Source organism: Taudactylus pleione, unplaced genomic scaffold, assembly GCF_031769625.1.
Source record: "Taudactylus pleione unplaced genomic scaffold, aTauple2 ptg000579l, whole genome shotgun sequence".
Taxonomy (NCBI): domain Eukaryota; kingdom Metazoa; phylum Chordata; class Amphibia; order Anura; family Myobatrachidae; genus Taudactylus; species Taudactylus pleione.
Window position 1 is genome coordinate 6,910,633 of NW_028284981.1, and position 23,270 is coordinate 6,933,902.

At 45.7% G+C, this 23,270-nt stretch overlaps 1 long non-coding RNA gene across 1 annotated transcript; it reads left to right on the forward strand.

The window, feature by feature from the left end:
- The first annotated feature begins 441 nt into the window (after window positions 1-441).
- LOC148481507 (uncharacterized) lies at window positions 442-15,506 on the forward strand. Its single transcript, XR_015871906.1, has 4 exons — window positions 442-510; window positions 10,494-10,693; window positions 13,928-14,025; window positions 14,510-15,506. It is a non-coding gene; the product is annotated as an uncharacterized LOC148481507 (long non-coding RNA).
- Window positions 15,507-23,270: the final 7,764 nt, after the last annotated feature.

The window sequence follows — 23,270 nt, forward strand, 5'->3', positions numbered from 1 at the left end:
CTCCCGCTGGTAGTTTTTGATATATATCATCGCCCGAACATGCCGGTCAATCTGCCGATAACGACAGATTGGCCATGTTCGGTGATGTTTGATCTTCCTACACTGGACGACTGAACGTTCAGTGTAGGCACAGCACAGACTGTGAAATGACTGCACGATTACAATGTCGGAATCGTGCAGTGGCTTCACAGTCTGCTAGTGGATGTGCCCCTTAAGAATCGTGTCAGGCCAAGATTGCATTCCCATGCGAGTTTTCCCTGTTTTTTATATGCTGAGATTTACTAAGGCAAACATACGTGAAAAACACGATTCCGCACTGAAATAGATGACTAAACACGCAAATAGAAGTCAATAGAAAACCGTACCAACACGCAAGTACTTTTCATAGACAGGAATAAAACTCAGAGATTTACTAGGAAACGTGTTTAAAACATGTTAGAACATGGAGCAGGATAGAAGAAATGTACAGAAGTGACTGTGAGCGGCGTGGTCTTCCGACACACTGCACAGGTATGATTTAGTCCTTTACACACTCACCATTAGCCAACCAGTTTGGGGTTGGTGAATGCTTTGGCAGGGGGACCCCACGCTTTGTGTCTCCCACCTATGGCATTAGCACCCCAGGTGGTTCAGCCTGGTGCTAGTTATAGGAAAATAGGGGGAATCCCACACCGGTTTCTCCCCTGATTTTCCGGTACCAGACTGGGCTCAGAGGTCCGAGGCTGGTTAAGCTTTGGGGGGCTGGACCCCACACCGTTTTTTTTTCTTTCTTAATTTTTAACCCTTTATTACACCTATAGCACAGAAGCACTGCACAGATCACACTGATAGCTCACAGGCACTTCTATTGCTTTCAGGCCAATACGTCTGAACTTGCATAGACCATCGAATCAAAACAGACAGGCAAAAACGATTCTTAGTAAATCCATATGTTTCAGCATGAGTAACACCTTTACGAGTCTCAGCGACGCCCAGCGTGTTTTTCACTTCGAAACGCAATTCTCAGTGGCAGCACCAGTCCCACTGTACTCAGGACATGATTCAGACTCATTTGCAAGGCTGCGTTCGCACACAGCCTGCCGATGTTTGCAATCTGCGCATGCATATGCATTGCAGTGTGCGTGTGCGAACTAGTCCATGCGATCGGGAAGCGTTCACTCGCTGCACATAGCTCGCTAGCTAGAGTGACAGGACGAGCCGTTTGTGGGTGGTGGCGGGATGGTCGATGAAAACGGGGGAGTGGTGGTGCGAACGCAGGTGTGCCTGAGCGTCTTAACGCCATTTCAGAGGCGAGCATAATTAAGATGCAGCATCATAGTACATGTCACATGGTTGAATTCCACAATGAAGCGCTCGCAGTGCTTGCGGTAGGGTATGGTCAACCACAAGTGCTGAATTCGCTTTCGATGTTACCGATGGTTGCGTACACATTCTGGAGATGACGTGCATAAGTGGGTGTCTTAAGACAGGCTGGTGGGCATCCGAATACACACGGCGATCGCACGCCAAGACATAGTGGGTGTGCTAATGCCTTGCCATGAGATCGCAGATTTGCATACTTTCGCTGTAGAGCCCTCAGTACAGCCCTTATGCTTAGCGCTACCTTGCAGCACTTGAATATTGGCGAAGACTCTGACCAGATTCTATCTGCATGGAGTTTATATGTTTCCCTGTGCTCTCATGGCTCTCTATCCCACAATCTCAAAACATTTCAGTAGGTCAAGTGGTCTCTGACTAAATTGGCTCTGCTCTGTGTTTATGTATCTGTGGTAGAGTAATTAGACTGCAAGCTGCAATGGTTTAGGTACTGATATGCTAGAATAAAGGGCCTGATTCAGAGCCGGACGCTATTTGCGGACAGTCGTTGTAAAAAAGGGGCTGGATATTTAAATTGAGCGTTCGCTCTTTGCGGTCTGTTGACGCCTCTATGTCTGAGCGAACGAACGAAACGCGCTCGCTATTTTGTAAAGACGCCCCTTGGCCGCTCGCATCATACGTCATCTCCGCTATTTATTAGATTAATCGAGTACATCGAAAGGCGTATGAACTGCTCGCTATTCTTGTGGTAGCATTTTCCTACCGCAATCATGCGAGCAGTTCAGGCTAAAAGACAACCAAGTGACGTGGTCGATGATGCTGCATTGTTAATTATGTACACCCTTAAAACGCCCGTTTTGACCATTTGACACGCCTGCGTTCGGATCTCCACTCCCCGTTTTCAAGCACCTTCCCCTGTTACCACCCACAAACGCCTCATTCTGTCACTCAAATTAACAGCCATTCGCTATTTTGCGAGCACACGATTTCCGACCGCACTGACTGGTTTGCGCATGCGCATTACAACCCATACGCATGCGCAGATGTGCGAACATCGCTCAGAACGAACGAGCGGCCGCTTACGAGCGGCTCTGAATCAGGCCCTCTGGGGGTCATTCAGACCCACTCGCGAGTGAAGGTCGCTCGCTAGCGGGTCGATGGTGCCGAATTGTGCATGCGCACGATGGAGGGAGCTCCGTCGTGCGCATGGGCGAGACCCGAATAACGATGGCAAAGCCGTCGTTATGGGTCTCGCACCAAAGGGGGCGTGCTGTCGATGTTGAGTGACAGCACGCCCCCTTTGGTGGGCGTGCCGGGGGCGTGACTGCCAGACAGAGGCGTTCCCATGGGAACGCCTACCGTCTGAGTCCGGCCCCACTGACATCAGTAATAATGTCAGTGGGAGTGATTTTGGCTCTGATAGAGCCAAAATCACTCCTGGGCTTGCGGCAGCGAGACCCTACCGCAGGGTCTCGTCGCAAGCCCGATGGTCGTGATGGTCTTTGACCATCGCGGACATCTTTTCGGCCGTTCGCATAAGCTGTGGGTGGTCACCCACAGCTATGCGAGCGGCCAGGAGGCCGCTCCAAATCTAGCTGGGACGGCCCTGATTCAGAGCGAGCGCTCTGGTCAGAGCGTTCAGCTCTGAATCTGGCCCTATGTTCTCTGACAGTATATAATTAAAAGGATAATGGCCCTCATTCAGAGCCACTCGCTAGCGGCAGTACGCTCGTTCCGAGCGATGTTCGCACATCAGCGCATGCGTACGGTTTTTAGTACGCATGCGCGAACCGGTCAGTGCGGCCGAAAATCGTTTGTACGCAATATAGCGAGTGCCTGCTATTTTCAGTGACAGAATGAGGCGTATGTGGGTGGTAACAGGGGAAGGTGCTTGAAAACGGGGAGTGGAGATCAGAACGCAGGCGTGCTTAAAGGTCAAAACGGGCGTTTTATGGGTGTGCATAATTAATATAGCAGCGTCAATGACCACGTCACTTGGTTTTTTTTAACTCAGAACTGCTCGCAAAATAGCGATTGAAAAAACCAACCACAAGAATAGCGAGCAGTTCATATCCTGTTCGATGTACTCGATTAATCGAATAAATAGCGGACATGACGTATGGTGCGAGCGGCCAGGGGGCGTTTTTAAGAAATAAAAGAGCGTATGTTTTGCTCGCTCGTTCAGACTTAGAGGTGTGAACAGACTGCAATGTGCGAACGGATCATTTGCATAGCCACCCCTTGTTTTTGAACGAACGAACGCAAATAGCGAACGGCTCTGAATGAGGGCCAATGACAGAAAGTAATCGCAGATTCTCACATGCCACTATCAGAACCAAGAATACGATTATGACCGTGTGACTTGAAGCTTTGCAGCTATACCAACTGCATAGAAACACCTACTAGTTTTCCGAGCCACTTGCTTTCAAACCCTTTTAAATACGACATGGACGCATCAAACCAGGCGCAGAGCACATGAGTTGGTGCAGTGACAGCATACCATGTACTAAGCATCGCATCATCCTCTTATCAGGTGCATACAGCGGTTGATTACTGCGGCATGTACTTAGAAATGCAATTTAAATTGCAAAGGACAGCTCTCCTGATAAAATCTGTCCTTCACGATAACCTCGAATAGGACGACTTCTGGGTTTAACACTCAGATAGCCATCTGGCGTTCCTTTAGCGCACGCGTAGAAGGACACTCACGCCACCAGGGGAGATGGGAGGGATCTGATTGGATCCTTCTCAAAGGGCGTCCCGAACAGAAGTCCATAGGCTTCTATTGGGTAACGCCACCTGAGATGGCGTTACCCGCCGGGGTGAAGCACTGGAAAGAACCGAATCCTGGGGCTTAGTACATATAGGAAATGCGGCAAAACCCCCCAAAAACAGCATTTTCGGGGGTTTTACAGCATTGTCACTTCAGTCATTTCTGCCCCCAAACTGTGCACAGGGGCGTCTTAAGAGAGGAGGAGGCCCGTGTGCATTCCCCATCCGGAGCCCCCTCCTCTCGCCCCGGCGCCTGGCAGCTGACTGACGCGGCTAGCCGGCCACCGCAGCATAAGTAGACTCTGGGACTAGAGTTTGCCCAGAGTCTACTGCGCACGAGGGAAATGGCGCTGCCGCCATTTTCCCAGCGATTTCCTCACTGCGCATGCTCAGAACGCCGCAAAAATTGCCACGGCGTTTTGAGCAGTGCTGAGACACCCGACGCGGGACCTCGGAGAGGTAAGTTTTAGATAATATGGGTGCAGGGTGTGCGGTGCGGCCCCCACTGGACACGGTGCCCATGTGCACCACACACCCTGCACCCGTTATAGATACGCCCCTGCTCATGCACTGCCCTTGGCAAAGGACCCACGTTGTATGTTCTCTCACAAACATGTTTTACTTTATGCAATCATCGACATAAACACCGATAGGCGTTAGCATCTATATATCACAAGTCTACTGTACAGAAAAGAATTACAGTTTAAACATTACATATATAGCTTTCAACGTACATATTCAGCCATTACATTAATGAAGAAACAGCAATACACTATGGCCCTGATTCAGAGCCGCTCGTAAGCGGCCGCTCGTTCGTTCTGACCGATGTTCGCACATCTGTGCATACGTACGGATTTTAATACGCATGCGTGAACCAGTCAGTGCGGCCGAAAATCGTTTTGTTCGCTATATAGCGAATGCCTGCTATTTTGAGTGACAGAAGGAGGCGTATGTGGGTGGTAACAGGGGAAGGTGCTTGAAAACGGGGGGTGTGGAATTCGAACGCAGGCGTGCTTAAAGGTCAAAACGGGCGTTTTAAGGGAATGCATAATTAATACAGCAGCGTCATTGACCACGTCACTTGTTTTTTTTTTACTCAGAACTGCTCGCAAAATAGCGGTTGAAAAAACCAGCCACAAGAATAGCGAGCAGTTCATACGCTGTTCGATGTACTTGATTAATCTAATAAATAGCGGACATGACGTATGGTGGGAGCGGCAGGGGCGTATTTTTCAAAATTACAACCGCAAGTTTTGCTCGCTCGTTCAGACTTAGAGGCGTGAACAGACCGCAATTAGCGAACGGTTCATTTGAATAGCCACCCCTTGCTTTAGAACGAACGACCGCAAATAGCGGTGAGGGCCTATGACAGCCAACCTTTACACACATACACTATCATCATCAATGCAATCTTTGCTTTTCTTGATATATATCTTTCCTATAACCTTGCCGCTCATCTCCTATCCACAAATAATTTTTATTTTTAGAATTAAATTAGAACGTGGCGATTTTGTGATTGTGTTTTGTTTGCATAGCTCGGTGCCTTTAACCTCCAATGCCTCTGTAGCTGGAGCCGCTGCCTCCTCTCTCTCTCTCTCTCTCTCTCTCTCTCTCTCCACCCACTTCTCTCCCCTGCTGCTGTGCTGGCTTCCCTCGTGTTTTAATTGTTATAAATACTGCTAGGCTGTAGAAACTGATTTGGGTATACAATGACACCTTGTGTTATTAGAGAGCACAGGACACATCTAACAGCCAGATATTACTCTCTGCCTCTCAGCTCAGCTTTACTGATGATCATTTGTGTTTTGTCCGAAGATCTTTATTGTTTTGTTTTGTTTTTTTTACTAGGAATTGGGAATTGATTGATCGTTCTCAGCCCAATCTTTTTAAAATATGATTGTAAAAATTAAATGAGGACAGCCAATAAAGTTATGTCGATTTTTCCTAGCCTGTAACGTGTATCATAAGTACAGCTGAACCGGTGTCAATTACAGAAGTATTTTTAACCATTCTAAATATGCAGTTGTTTTGCAATGATGTAAAGATGTAAGAACTACTTAAAGAATTTCTGGACAAAATTATTTACAGCAACAGAGGTCACGTAAGTGCTGCAGGTATTGGGGGTGGCGAATGTAGATGAGCTGAGTTGTCCTGATTTTCAAACATAGGTCCCGCTTCAGATGTGGAAGCAATGCAGATACTTACGCAGATTGGGCGATTGTTTGCCATTGCGTGTGCGCGTAAGCTGCACTGCACAAACTCAGCGATTGAATTGTGATTATGCTCGCACAGAGGATTCACATGCAAAGTGAGTGACAGGCAGTCAGAGTTTGGGGGATGTAACGGGGGGGGTGGTTAGAAAAACGCAGGCGTGTCGGACAGTTTAATAGCCATTTCTTGGGCGTGCATAAATTTGCCACTGTGTCCTTGCTCGGAGCAGGAGAGCCCTCTGCGTGTCTGGAGACCCGCCGTTTCTGCGCCAGCTTAGACTTACTCAGAAGGCTGATGGCTGTCTGATCTGTGTTCACTGTTTCCGATGTTTCCGGTTTCGTGCGTGAGCAGCGAATGTGAGATACTTTCAACGGGCGTCTCTAAGCACTAGACGGCAAGTGGCTCATTAGCATATTTTTGCTATGCTGGAAGGTACGCAGTATGCGGTGTGTTTTCTGCGGAGCCTACACAAAATCACTACATTAAAAAGTAAGGGAGATTAGAAAGTGGTGGCCATCCTAGAGTCTTTAATGCTGCATGTCTAACTCTGAATGTAATGAATCACAATGGTGAAAAATATACCTGATTCATGGCCGTGGCATGCTAGCGTAATGCTTTATTCCTTTCACAACTAATTCGCCTTGAGCATGTGGCTTGCAGCAACTATAAGGTACTCTTTGAGGGGCAATCCTGAGAAACCAGTAGTTCTTTAGTAGATGTGGGTGTTATTTATTTATTAACAGTTTCTTATATAGCGCAGCATATTCCGTTGCGCTTTACAATTGGAGACATTAGTAGAACAAAACTGGGTAATAACAGACAGATATATAGGTAGGAAGACCCTGCTCGCAAGCTTACAATCTATAGGGAAATAGGCATTGATACACAAGGATAGGCGCTATATATTGCAAATTTGGTCCAGCCAGAATGCACAGTTTCTTGGTGGGCTGCATGATTCAGTCACACAGGAACATCGGCCAAATGTCAGGAGGATGTGAAAGAAAGACAGTGTGTGAGGTTATGTGAGGACTGTGAGAGGGGATGTAATTAGATATGGAAGTTATGAAGATTATTTGGGTGGTCTGGAATGTGATAAGCTTGCCTGAAGAGGTGAGTTTTCAGGGAACGCTTGAAAGATTGGAGACTAGAGGTAAGTCTTATTGTGCGTGGTAAGGCATTCCATAGAGTGGATAAAAGAAAAACCTCTAGCGCATCCTATAGATACTAAATAAATAAAATAAGCAGTGATAATTATAATGCAGGTTTATTGATCATGCTAACTATTTAAAAAACACTGACTTACAACATGTAACAAATAACATAGAACTGTAGGACAACTAACATATAGAGTAGAGAAATAAAATAAAATAAAATAGAATAAAAAAAGGGATGCAGACACGCTGAATAGCGAATTATTCTGGTCCCTATTCAGGATCAATATCCAGGAAATTTCCTTTGGTAGTGAAATGTCTTAAATTCAACACATGTAGTCCAAAAATTAAATCCAAGCAGGGGGCGATCAGTTGAAAAGTTGTCCGGCAAACTAAAGGGTACCTGATAAACTGCAGTATAACGTCCAGGTCCCCCTCCACTGTCATCTGATGATTTCCTGGATATTGATCCTGAATAGGGACCAGAATAATTCGCTATTCAGCGTGTCTGCATCCCTTTTTTTATTCTATTTTATTTTATTTTATTTCTCTACTCTATATGTTAGTATGTCCTACAGTTCTATGGCCCTCATTCAGAGCCGCTCGTTAGCGGCAGTACGCTCGTTCCGAGCGATGTTTGCACATCTGCGCATGCGTACGGTTTTTAGTACGCATGCGCGAACCAGTCAGTGCGGTCAAAAATCGTTGGTACGCAATATAGCGAGTGCCTGCTATTTTGAATGACAGAATGAGGCGTATGTGGGTGGTAACAGGGGAAGGTGCTTGAAAATGGGGAGTGGAGATCCGAACGCAGGCGTGCTTAAAGGTCAAAACGGGCGTTTTATGGGTGTGTATATTTAAAACAGCAGCGTCATTGTTCACGTCACTGGGTTATTTTATAGCCAGAACTGCTCGCAAATTTGTGGTAGCAAACACCAACCACAAGAATAGCGAGCAGTTCATACGCTGGTCGATGTACTCGATTAATCTAATAAATAGCGGACATGACGTAGGATGCGAGCGGCCAGGGGGCGTTTTTAACAAATAAACAAGCGTATGTTTTGCTCGCTCGTTCAGACTTAGAGGTGTGAACAGACTACAATGTGCGTACGGATCATTTGAATAGCCACCCCTTGTTTTTAAACGAACGACCGCAAATAGCGAACGGCTCTGAATGAGGGCCTATGTTATTTGTTACATGTTGTAAGTCAGTGTTTTTTAAATAGTTAGCATGATCAATAAACCTGCATTATAATTATCACTGCTTATTTTATTTATTTAGTATCTATAGGATGCGCTAGAGGTTTTTCTTTTATCTACTATATCTATCAGGGAGGGTGAGCCCCCCTTTTTTCCTTCCTCTCAAAGCGATACCTATAGGTTCTGAAAATACTAGCGCTACCTTCATTCTTGCCTTTTATTCCATAGAGTGGGTGCAGCCCGAAGAAAGCCCTGTAACCATGAATGGGAGCAAGTAATGCGTAGGGATGAGAGTCGCAGATCTTGTGCTGAGCAGAGGTCGGGTTGGGAGATATTTTGAGATGAGTGAAGAGATGTATGTTGGTGTGGTTTTGTTAATGGCCTTATGTGTAAGTAAAAGTATTATGTATTGAATGCGGTTGGAAACCGGCAACCAATGGAGGGACTGACAGAGCGGTGCAGCAGACAAACGTTTGGCAAAGAAGATCAGCCTCACAGCTGCATACATAATGGATTGTAATGGCGATAGCTTGTTTTTGGGAAGACCAGTAAGGAGACTATTCGGTAAATAATGAGTTCATGGATTAGAGTTTTTACAGTGTCTTGTGTGAGATATGGTCAAATTTTGGATATGTTTTTTAGATGTATGTAGCATGTGATATTTATTTAATAAGTTTTGAATTGGTATTGAAAAACTCAAATAAATATGTTATGTACTTTGCCTTTGACGAAGCTGTAAATACAGTGAAATGCGTTGGTCAGTTCCCTACATCTATCTGAACTGTCCTTTCTGGTTGCACCATTTATTCACACATAAGTGCCAGCAACTTTCAAATCTGAACCATCATCCGGATCAATTGGACAGCCCTAAAAGGATTTACCCTTCCGTGAATTATACAAGTGGAAGCTACCACAACGAGAGCCACGACACATCAGCATAGTATAAAGCCGCATCAGTGCGGTAATTTCCCGTCACGCTACCTCTTACCTTCGGGCTCTGTGGATACATAAAGCTGCACAATTATTGCATTGGTGACCAGTGTCGGTGGGGCTGCAGCGTGGTCCAAAATTCAAAATGGGGAGTGACACCAACTGCCACTGATGTTTGGCAGCATTTGGGGTGACAGTTGGTGTGACTTCCCTATTTGAATTTTGGACAGCGCTGCAGCCTCACCTCTGGAGCCACCATTGTTGGTGACTATTTGCATTGGAATTGGGACTGTACCAAGTTGCATACTAATACATTTTATTTGGCATTTCACCACTACCTCAATGAGACAATCCGTGTGGATACGGTAATTGACTTTTATACCACAATTTTGTACAACCGGTAATATTATATGAACGTGTATAGACATACGATCAATCTCAGCTCAAGTCGTATGTTCCCGCACACAATTTTATATTGACATTTATGTGTGTTGTCATTTATGTGTTTTGGTTTTAATATTCTTTATTCATTATATTTTAATATATTAGAATTAAATTGAAAATTTGTACTCTCACACCGTTTATAGCTATATTGAATTTTCTTTTATATATTTAAGATTTAAACTTACTAATTCACTATATGTTTATCACAATACACACTGCTGCGCTAGTCTCTCCTCTTTTCTTTCATAACTGAGCCATATCTTAGCTACAAGATGTACAATTTAATACATAGATCAAGTGCACGTTGTGGAGTTGATGATGATGATTGCAGAATCTTTGCTCAGGAAACAGCTATGTGTTAGATATAGGGATGCACATACAGTGTATTGGTAGTAGACATAGGAATGCAAGTGTGCTGACACATCTATGCTGATTAACAAACCGGGTATCTTTTCTCGTTCTACTCAGGCCCCTTCTATTAAGACCCACTGTCTATGAAGTTGTCTGCTAAAGCCCGCTGGTCCAAATTGATTTTGTGCTTCCTCCTGTCGCCAAGTCCAATACTGTAAGTCAAGTTCTACATGAGTCTGGAGGATGAAAATATACTGTACATACACACAGACAGTGAATAACAGGCGGTCACCACCCCTGGTGATAGGTCATCAAAGGTAGGTTCATAACCGATTTGCATTAGAAATAGCAGAAAGAAATGTGTTATTATCAGTACATTCAGTGATTATAAACACAATGACCACAATACATTTTGTATATAGTATTTGTATCAGTAATGAGACTAGTTACTTGCATCTCGTACTTAAGTACTGCCTATTTGTGATATGCCTTTTTTAATGAATATTACCGTAATATGAAAGATATACAGTGCATTTATTATAATATATGACAACAACTTGTTGCAGAAGAAAAGCAATGTAAATTAGTGGCACATACTTCCCTATCACTTACTGTACAGACAAGGAGTAGTTTTGTCCAATCCTCCAAAGCAATCTGGTCAACTCAGATTTTGATTGTTTATAATTTTTTTGGTGTGGGGGCCACACAAAGATCGGTTGCCTGCCGGTTTTATTGAAAAAAATATATATTTTTGAACAAGCTGACCAAATTATTCGTGGCCAGCATTAGGCACATTAATGTGCGTTTTGGTGAAGCCATGTCACCTCAACCAGAAGAAAGGAATTTTTTTTCCAGATAACAAAACCACATCTAGATCTCTATAATGTGAAAAAGGATGATCAATGGCTTGATGGATCGTCAAACATGGCCATGAGAAGAATTATAATGATTGGCAGAAAATTTTAATCCAAGACTGTCTTTAATGGGCTGGCTACTAAAGACGGCTGCTGGTGAATCTTTGTGGCCAGTCAAGAGTGTTTGGGATGATTGCATCCTGCCATACAAGAATTTTCCATCATAGGTTAATATAAGCACTTTCGGGATGTAGCTAGTTTACCGCCGCACGGGATGCCGGCGGTCGTAATCACGCCGCCGGAATCCCAACCCGCGGCCGGAACACCAGCGCCAGAATCCCAACATCAGTTGAGATGCCAACGCCAGAATCCCGACAGCTGACATCTGGAACGTAAGTATAGCAGGTCAGGTTAGCTTGTAGCCATGTGTGGGGATAGGTTTAGGTTTAGGCAACAAGGGAGGGTTAGGGTTAGCCTGCAGGATGGGGCAGTATAGGGTTAGGCTGTGGGCAGTGGGGGGTTAGGTTTAGGCACCATCGGGGGAGGGTTATATTTAAGCACTATGGGGGGAGGTTAGGTTTAGACCCTAACAGAGAGGGTTAAGGTGCAGGTGGGAGGGTTAGGGGGTGAAGGAAGAGGGTTAGTTTATTTACTGAGCCCCTGTTGGGATTCTTAGCACCTAAATGCCGCTTTTGGTCTTTTGACCGCCATCATCCTGACTGCCGGTCTCCCATACCCAACCCGCACTCTCTGCCTCTATAAGTACATGACACACACAGGACCTCATTCAGAGTCAGTCGTTGCGGCCGCACGGTCGTAAGGGAAAAGGGGCCGGATATGCAAATGATGCACTCGCAAGTTGCATCGTTAAGATGGGATCGTTAGCTGGACGAGCAAGGGGAGGATGCGGCCGTAAGACTAAAAAAACACCCCCTTCTCGTTCGCATTACACGTCATCTCCGGGCATATAAGGATTAAACGAGTTCATCGGAAACCATCGGAGCTGCTCGTAGAGCTTAAGGTTGACCATACCCTCACTTAAGCACTACGATCAGGTCAGTGTAAAAACCACCCATGTCAGGTGTGCCATGACGCTGCTTTGTTAATTATGCACACCCTTAAAACGTCCGTTTTGACCTTTTGGCACGCCTGCGTTTGGATCTCCACTCCCCTGTTTTCAAGCATCTTCCCCTGTTACCACCCACAAACGCCTCATCCTGTCACTCAAACTACCGACCTGGCCAAGTTCAAGGAGAGAGATATTTCCGATCGTAACAGCTAGTTTGCGCACGCGCATTGCGAATTTTATGCATGCGCAGTTTAGCGAACATCGGCGGCGTACGACCGTGCGGCCGCAACGACCGACTCTGAATGAGGTCCACTGTGTGGTGCACATAATAGTTCATTTTTAGTTTTCATCAATTCTCATAGATCCATGGAGGTTTAACCCTACCTGTTATCTGCCAGCTTTAGTCTACTATTTGGGAGCGCTATTTCTGTACTGCCCTTACCCAAATGACCACTACTTGACCCATCTCTTTCTATAGGATTGTGAATGTGGTGTATACCAATCTATTGCGGGACATGTCCTGACATTGTATTTGCCTTGCGTATACCTGAAATTAGAACTTGATTTATCCTTGTGGGTTTGCTATCTTGCTTATCTTGTTATCTTGCATCCCCACAAGATGAAGAGCAAGCTAGCTTGGCCCTGGCAATTATCAGCGGGGGAGTAGGCCAAGGTGTGACAGGATCCTTTCATATCTGTACACATGGCCCTCAGGTGTCTGCTATATCGTCCATTTCTAAATCATTCTGTGATGTATGGAGGATTGCTTCACACCAAAACACGCCTGTCAGAGTCATGGACCACAGGTCAGAGCGTCATATAGCTCCATTGCTACGCCTAAAGGGATTCCCTAAAAGAATCACCTGGCATCTCTCAAGCACATATTATTGGGGGGTATAGCGGTCACATGCTGCTATACTACAGAAAGGGTGCTCCCTGAAAGAACCCACCTGAATTGTCTAGTTCGTAGCACTGTGGACCTTATTCAGAGTCGGTCGCGAGCGCTGAGCGAGCCCCCGCTAACGACGGATCACCTGTCGTTAGCGGGCTCGAAGCAGACGGAGCGAGCTGTCGATGTTGATTGACAGCTCACTCCGTTTGCTGGGCGGTCAGGGGGCGTGCCCGGCCAAACGGAGGCGTTCCTTTCGGAACGCTTGCCATTTTGTGGGCGTCCCCACTGACATCATCCGTGATGTCAGTGGGGAGCTTCCTGCTCAAACAGCAGGAAGCTCCCTGGGGCTTAAGGTCGACGAGACCCTACCCTAGGGTCTCGTCGTAAGCCCCGATGGTCGCAAATGGTCTTGACCATCGCCCTTAGTGGTCGTTAGAGCTGTGGGTGTTAACCCACAGCCTAACGACCGACATGGAGGCGGCCGTTCAGAATGCAAGCGGCCGCCCTGTTTCTGAGTGACCGCTTGCATCCTACGACCGCCTCTGAATGAGGCCCTGTGTCTGTATCCGAAAACTAGGAATACATTCACACGTTTATTTCCGCCCATCTCTGCTTCATTGTCTTTATTAAACACACTGATACCACACCTCCATACCTCACAACACTTCCCCCTTCCATCCCCACCATCGCCCCATACGTACCACCTTATTAAAGCTAGGGCTTCCCTCACCCACAGATTATCAGTAAAGACTAAAGGCCTGATTCTGAGGATGAAGTAAAGCAAGACAGAGCAAGTCACTGTGCACCTGGATAAACCATGTTGCGATACAAGGGGTATGAATACATTTATTATTAATATTTTTGCATGCAGGGAAAACACTGTCTGCTTTTGTATGTAGCTCACAAATGCTGGGCAGCTTTATTATTACACTGAGGGCTGCTTAGACACACCCCTCTCACATCCAAATCTTTCTGCACAATTTATATTTGCCCCACCTGCAGTGCAGCATCATCTCAGACAGCCAATCGGGGGTGGTTGGTCAAACTGCCCTTGTGGATTGCTTCTGGCGTCCCTTGGGATGTTATACAGTCAGAAAATGACCACACACTTTGGCTGATAGTCATATTCTAAACTCATATACTAAGAAACTGGACAGTGATCCGAATGAATATTATTAGTATTGGGTAACCTGATGAAAATACCTTGTGGGTGTTGAAATGTCGACTGCACTGTGTGATTTTTTGGATATCTTGAAAATATATTACCACATTTTTCCCTAAATGGGCTACACACCTCCATATCGGATTCTGTTTATAGTTGTATCTTAGGAAGGCACCCTGTCTATGGGTTGAGTAGGAATTCCCGGCTGTAGGGTTTGCCGCTGGTCAGTATACCGACAGTGACATCCCGACATTAGAATCTCGACACCCATAGCACCTAATGGTAAGTGATTTCCTAATTCCCTACTCTAACCCTCCCTTCCCGATGCCTAACCACAACCCCCCCCTCTAATGCCTAAGCTTAACCTTCCCCTCCCCGCACTCTAAACCTAACACCCTCTTCCCGGTGCCTAAATCTAACCTCCTCCCCTAGTGCCTAAACCTAACTTCTCCATCCCCGCACCCTAACCCTCTCTCCCCGGGGTCTAACTCTAACCATCCCCCTAGTACGTAACACTAACCCCGCACCCTAACCTCCCCCTAACACCCCGATACTTACCTTCGGGCTGCCGATGGGCGGGATACAGGTGCTGGGATCCCAACCTATCGGGATTTCTGGACGGTATTTAGACCGTCGGCATCCCAGACGCCGGGATGCCGACTACATCACCTGTCTATATATCTTATCCATCTGGAGTGCCGGACTCAATACTATACATATAGTGGGATGCGAACACAGCCAGCTGTGCTTCAGCTGACAAGGTGCAACCACGCCGCCTCGCTGTATTTTTGAAGAGGAAAGTTGTTCTACACATGTGCAGAACGGATCTCTTCTGACTCCCTGGACTTTCCTACAAACCCCGCAATTTATGACCGATTTTGCTGGAAAAAACATCAGTTAAAAGGTAAAGACACAAAGGGTGAGTATAATTATCCACCCATTTTAAGAACAACCATCATTGATGTGCAAGATGTCTGGCAATTTATGTAATTCTATGTGAGTTTGATGATACTGTGGGAGGATCCCTAAAGGAAGTTCCAAAGTATTCAAGGGTTGAGATGTATCGGAACGGCGGTTTCCAGTTCAGATTCATACTGATGCAACTACTGAAGGATATCGTTGTGAGAACTGTCCAATGCCTTAAAATCATCCTAAATGGGTGAGTGTATATATATATGTTTTAAAAAAATACCTTAATTATTCCTCAGTGTACACTGTATATTTTTATTTTGTTTTATGTATATATTGAGTGGCGCCACATTGAAATACATACGTATATTGAAGAAGCGCCAGAACCACTTATTTCTCGAGTCTTATCTGCTTTGAGGAACCGTGTTGAAGGATTCCTGCTGCTCTTGGCTGCATACTTGTATTGTCGTCCCCAAGATATCCACTAGCGCAAGGCAATTACCACATTACGGCCCCCTCACAATTTGCAGAGAGGGTTCAAGGGCGGCGACTTACATATTGTGGGCCATTTATCACGGCAACTGGTTCTAGGCTCTGTAGTTAATGCATGCAATGTTCACCCTGAATTCTTACACTTGTAGAGAATGGGGGTGACTTGTTCACACGATTGTAGCACAATTAGACGGGTACACATCCACAGTTACACCTTATATGCTCCAGGTGCTTTCGGACTGGTGCAATACGCAACGATGATTATCCTATCATAAGCACTATCTAGCTGTATCTGATTGGTTGATTTGACACCGCGAGCTGATCATTAGCGTTAATATATCAGGTTGTGGCCATGCATTTGCATTACTTATTGGCATATCCATTTGGACTACTGCAGTAAAGAAGATTCTTATTTGACTTTAAAAACGGTATATAATAGATGTGGAGATGTATTTTATTACATATTATTCATTATATTATTATATTGTGTACAGATAACACACCTTTATTATCTACTACTAACCTTGTCAAACCACATCTCTACGCTATCCTTAAGCGTAAGTATACACACTTGTAAACCTGACATACACCTGGTGCGGAATGGGTATGAAGTCCCGGTGGCTGAATAGCCGCCGGTTAATATCTCGACGCCGGCAGCCCAAAGGGAGAAGTTCCTGATAGGGCAGGTAAGTACCCTATCCCTACCCCTCTTACCCCCCCTAACCCTCCCTTAGTGGTGCCTAACCCTAACCTTCCCCCCTAGTGCCTAATCCTAACCTCCCCCAGTGGTGCCTAACCCCCCTTACCGCACCCTAAACCTAACCCTCCCGGGGTGAGGAGGGTGCCTACTCCTAACCCCCCCAATACCTAACCCCGCTATGCTCCGTAAACATAACTCTCCCCCCCCTCTCGCACCTGACGCTAAGGGTGCCCCGGACTTACCTCATTCACATTTTCGTCCTTCGGCATTCAGGTGTCGGGAGTAAGATAGGTGTCGGTATTTCAACGCCTATCTTAAGTCCCTTGTCGGGATTCGGATGCCGGTATTGTGACCAGCGGCGTTGTGGCCGCCGGTCTCATAACTACATCCCCCTGGTGCAGTTACTACTGTTTTTGACCTGGGCGCATCTTGTGATAGGTCTGACTCAATAGGTACTGTATGTCGGCAATCATTATGCCGCAGGCTTGTCTTGGTCAGCGACTCCGTCCAAAGACGCAGGTGCACTGAACCCGACGGCCATATTCAGGCGGAGAATTTGCATATAGGGTAGGTGCAATATCTGATGGTGCGTCCAATGATGCGTCTTAATGTGCACAGCGGTGGGCGTCTCAGTACTAAGACTATCAGCTGTGGCATTGGCATAAAGAAACAGTGGCTGCTGCAATAGGGTCCTCCTCTGTATCAGGGCTATTATGTTTTGTGCCTGTGTGCTTAAGTACATTTTTAAGCCATTGTGTTTTGGACACAAGACAGTTTTTGTTGCATTAGATTCTTTGATGCCTAAAAATGCGAATTGTGGAAAAAGAACCCCAAATGTTTAAAAACATGAGCCTATGTGTATGTGCTGCATGCCTGGCGTAAACCTGGCGCTTATGGTACATGTGCCAACCTGCCGACTATGTCTTTCTGAGGCATGAATACACCTATTTTCATGCAGCTTTTATTTTAGCGTAAATTAAACCCAAACAGCTCTATCACCGGTGCCTGTAATTGTGGGTGGACGATGACTGCATACATAGGTTGATCAAGGTTAGCTTCCAACTACATTAATCATCAGGCCCAATAAAAAAAAAAAAACAATCAAATTTAATAGGATTATTATCGGAGCCATGCATGGTGACTGGCCATTTACCCGATATTACTGCCAATATTGCAGCAAGTGTGGCCGATATAAGCATTCCTGGAAAATAATACATGCTTTCCATTGTGAAAAAATATTCTCATTGTTTTCTGCGTCAGCCATGTTTCTTTTTCATTGCAGTTACCGGGGCGGCCTTTTATAGCGCACAAAACTAGTCTCTGAAGACGTCTTGCCAACCGAACAACCGGGCAATATGTTGATCCGATTTTGCCTCTGAAGACGTCTTGCCAATCAGACAACTAGGCGATACGTCGTTCCGATTTGGCCTCTGAAGACCTTTTGCCACTCCCAGCCAGTGATCTTAAAGATGGTTGTTCTAGTGTGTACAGAAGCAATGATAAATCGTATACTGGATGACCAAACGACACATTAAATCAGTCTGTCCCTTGAAGGATTGCAAAGTTCTGACGTGTACCTGGCCTTATATGTCCCAAAGATCAGCCCCAGACCAAACACTGACCGTCTGGATGGGCCACTTTGGAAAAAATTCTTAATGCATTGGATAGTTCTTGACCATGAGAAGCAGCCGATGTCAATTCTGCAAATTCTAGAGATTTCAACACTCTTGAGAGGAACAAAAGTTACCATAGGTTCCTGTCCCAGATTCCCCATAAGCATTTTTATTGAGTAATTACTGTGCTTTGTATATACAACTTTGTGCTGTAATGTTGCCTACTGTATGAATATGAAGAGGCACACATAGGTTTCTCCGAAGTGTTTCCGTTACTATGCTCTAATTGTTGATGTTTTCTAGATGCTTATTTGTATTGAATTATTGTACTTTTCTTATTTAAACGGCAGTAAAAGTCTTGTGTCGGCTCCCCACAGCCTTGCAGGCAGTAGAAGCCAGCGTATTACTGAGAAAAAGCCTGTGCTCAGGTTGAGTACTGCAAACGGAAAAAAAACACCATTTTTTTTGCATCTAGAGGGGGAAGCACAGAGCTAAAAATAAAAAAAGATCAGTATCTGTCAGGCTGACAGCTGATTGGTTGTTTGTAAATGCATATAATTACTAGGCGCTTGCACTAGGCAGACGTATGCATTGAGATCTCAGCACAGCTAGGCAAGGTTATGTTATAACCTTTACACAGGGAACTGTAGGAAAATGAAAAAGCTGAAAATTAACTAAAAGGTTTAAAATCTTTACAGCATAACTGTATATCTGTGGGATAATTCAGGGTGTATCAAAGCTCTGTAATTCCTCACAGTTTCTCTCGTAACCAAGAGCGTTTTTTACACTAACCTTTTCTCAACCAGGGGGAGTCCTTCTTTGATTTTTACATCCCTTGAAGATACTGGAGTGAAATCGGGGAACGCTAACTTAAAAGTTTTCCATATTCCGTTGCAGGTAAATTTCTCTATACAGTCCAGGGCCGGCATTATTTATCAAATGTTGCGCTTGTATTCCACCCTAACACCATCACCAAATGGCTGATTGAGTTAAGTATTATTTAGTAAGTAAAGCTGGCCACAGACATACCCATGTGCACACGATGAGCCGAGGTGTACGATTCTCCTTGAAACTCTCCCCGGCAGCTCTGCACACGATCTGCACACGATTTGGTGTCCAATCTTCAAACAATCTCTCCTGCATCCAGACTGTCACAGTGCATCGCGTCCTAGATTGTCAGATCTGCCCTACTGCACGGCAGATCTGATGATGCGATGTGCGACCAGCGGGGACGCGCATCGTGATCGTGAGTAGGGACTCAGGATTACCTCACGATTTGGCCATATTTTACACGATCTGTCGTTCCAATGCGTCGGAATCGGCCACATCGTGTAAAATATCGCTATGTGTGTGCACCTTAACAGTCCAGGTTTTAAAACTATGGGGCCTATTCATCAACACTAAAATAAAGTTTTTAAGGACATTTTCCTTATATAACGTTATTTTGGTATTCATGTAGCCACTTAGCACAGGAGATATCACAGATATCTCCTTGCTAAGTTCCCCTGCGTTAATTTCCACACTCTCCATACATTAGTATTGGGATGTGGAAATTGTGGTATTCATCAAATTCCGAAAATTATCAATTTTCGGAATTTGATGCAGTTACTATTCGCCACTGTGAGGTGGCGAATAGCAGGTGAAACTTACCTGTATCCGCGTGTGCAGGTCCCCCGACGAGTCCCTCCGGCGCTCTGCTCCGTCCTCAGGCTGGTCGGACATGTGTGCTCCCCAGCAGAGCACAAGAAAGTTTAGACAAAAAAAAAAAGTTGTTTTTTTTTCTAATCTGTCATGTGGTCTGCTGGGAAACCACATGACAGACCAGCAGGACAGAGCCGGAGGCTGCTGCGCGGACAGGTAAGTCGGGGGGGGGGGGGGTGAGCGGAGGGGGTCGGGGGGAGGGGAGTGTCGGGGGGGGTACACAAACAACGCATCTGTAGGCAGTGCTGCGCATGCACTGGTTTTACAGATGTAACAGCGCATGCGCAGCACTGTTTCCAGATGCGATAAGGTAGTGTAGGCAGGGAAAAGTATCTATTTCCCGAAAAGCTGTCATCGCAAAAATGACAGCTTTTCGGAATAGATACTTATGGAGAGGTGGAATGATGAATTCCACCTATAATTAGCTAGAACTCCATGAGAGTTCTAAAGCTAATTATCTCCAGAGAATTTTTAGGTTTAATGAATAGGCCCCTATGTATACTTGAGCACAGATGGTTAAAGCAAATTGACTGAGGTACAAATTAAACAACCTGTGCTCAAACATGGCTATCCTTAAACCTAGGTTTACCATATCATCCCTTTAAACCGGGAGACTCATGGATTACACAGGTTCTATGGCTCATGAAATCCAGACTTGAAGTCACCCAGCCACAGAACCTGGCAAGCTCAGCGAGGACAGAAACCTCCCGTTGAGCAGAAGGGCATAATTCATGAGTGTTCCAGTTTAAAGGGATAGTATGGTAAGCCTACTTAAACATACCCTCCAACATTTTAGAGTAAAGGTGCCTACACACATAGCGATCTGCACACGATCAGCCGATGTGTACGATTTCCCTTGAAACTCTCCCTGGCATCTCTGCACACAATTTGGTGTCCAATCTTCAAACGATCTTTCCTGCATCCATACTTTCACAGTGCATCGTGTCCTAGATTGTCAGATCTGCCTTTACTACACGGCAGATCTGAAGATGCGATGTGTGACCAGTGGGGACGTGCATTGCATCGTGATCGTGAGTGGGGACTTACTCAGGATTTGCCCATATTTTACACGATCTGTCGTTCCAATGTGTCGGAATTGGCCAGATCGGTTAAAATATCGCTATGTGTGTGGCCAGCTTAAGGGGTTGGAATTTTCATGACGTTAGTCCACATCAGCACGTACATAGGTATTTTAACCAATAATTACAATAACTCCACAATTCTTTTTATTATTTTATGTTAGTTTAGCGCAGTAAATATTTTTTCATGGCACTTCTCCATAATAGCCTTACGGCATATTTGTATACACTCCCGGAAGTCACGGGAGGCTCCAGATTTTTTCGGGTAGCCCCCCGCACCCCCGGAAGTGTATGCTGTTCTCCCGTATCCTGCCCACTTTCTGGTGAAGTGAGCAGAATGGGGAGAAACTTATTTTAAATGGTCCGTTGCTAGGGGGCGGGAAGTAATGACACGATTATATGATAATCTCTTCATTTGGCCCCACCCCCATTAAAATATGCGCAATTCGCAGGGTTTCACAGCGAGGGGACAGGTCCTAATGACACGAATGTTCCGGCTCGCCCCCATTACTGCCCAACTGCTGCCACTCCCCGGGCTTCTCCCTGGAAGGGCAGATTAAAAGTCGGCAAGTATGCCTTACTGGTTATGTTTTGGCGTGATGTCTAGGGAGAGAACGTCACTCATTTTGCACATATGCCTATGAGACGCAAGCAAAATGAGATATAGCATCAGAACTGTAATTGTTTTGTGCGCAGAAGTATATCGCACAAGGTTACTATGGAACATCACAGCGAATTGAATTGCGGCCTCAATAGCTTGTTGCTATTCACCATTCTGTAAAACGGGATGTAGTTAATAAACCTAAATCCGAAAACCGGAATCCCGAACCGCGGCCAGAAGCTAGGCGCCGGGATCCTGACATCAGTGGAGATGCAGATGCCAGAATTCCGACAGCCGGCATCCCGATCGAAAGTATAGTGGCCCGGGTTAGCTGACACCTAGGGGTTAGGGTTAGACTGCGGGAGGGGGAAGGTTAGGGTTAAGCACCCCTGGGGGATGGGGGGGGTTAGAATTAGGCACCAAGGGGAGGGTTAGGTTTAGGCACTAAGGGGAGAAGGTTAGTTTTAGGCACTAGCGGGGAGGGCTGGAGTGCGGGAGGGTGCGGGGTACAGAGGGTTAGGATGCAGGAAAGGAGGGTTAGGGGGTAAAGGGGGGTGGGTTAAGATACTTACCTAACTCCTGTTGGGATTCTCAACATCGGGATGCCACTGTCGGTCTTTTGACAGTCGGCATTTCGACTGCTGGTCTCTCATACCCAACCCCTGTAAAACAATAGGTAATTGTACAATCACTAAATTAGTCACATTAAGGGGTATTTATGTAACACACAAAAATTTTCTTTATGCGTGCAAATGTGCCTACGTGTTGCACTAGTGAATTTTTGGGATTTTGCTTCCATGGCGGAACACCCCCCGAAAGAGGTATAAGTGCTGTACTCCGAGAAGTGGTAGTCACGGAATGCCCTGAGGTGCTTAACGCAGTAGGCACAAATGTTGAGTACACAGCTAAGTACCCAAGGTGTGGAATTTTGGTAGTGTGCCACATGGCACACTGGCGCGATGGCACTGTTTGTATAGTGCGTAGCGTGCAATAAGGTACACAGAGGTGTTGGTACTGGTTGACCAGTACATAACGTGCAACAAGGTACACAGACGTGTTGGCACTGTGTCAACAACCTGTAGCATGCAATAAGGTGCATGGAAGTGTTGGAACTGTTTGAACAGCACGTAGCGTGCAATAGGGTATTCATAGTTGTTGACACTGTTAGGACAGTGAATAGCATGTAACGAGATATACGTATGTGCTGGCAATGTATTAACAGAGTGTAGCATGCAATGAGAGGCATGGATGTGTTGGCACTGTGGGAACAGAGCGCAGCATGCAATGAGATAAACTGACTATATTGCAATAACCGTGGAGCTCAAAACAGACAGCTAGTGTATCAGAGTACACACATGCACACAAGTGATAAATGCAAACAGGTGGAGTTGGCGCAACCAAATAGAGTCTAAAACCCCCATGGACCACCAGGAATCCCCGCAAGAGGATATTGACTTTACTCAGTGAGAGCCTAGGTCGCGGATCAGTGTATGTAGTTCTCACCATGAAAGCAAAAGAGTACTTAGCTGGTATGAGGACCTTGGCTGGAAACACTGCAAATGGAAATGCGGGTAAGGATGTGCTGCTGTCGAGGAAACCGAGCATAGGCGTTTACACAGCACTGGAAGAAAGCTATGCTGGAGAGTATAGTTCTGGTGCGACTATGTAGAATACAATAGATAGTCACTGGAGGAGAGTGTTCTAAACAGGTTCTTATAATGGCTAGCTGATGGGTGGCTTCCCACACGAGTCATTGGTGCTGGAGGTTAGTGGTAACACCTGAGAGAGCTGTTATTTCAGCTCTTGCCGGAGACTGAGCCTA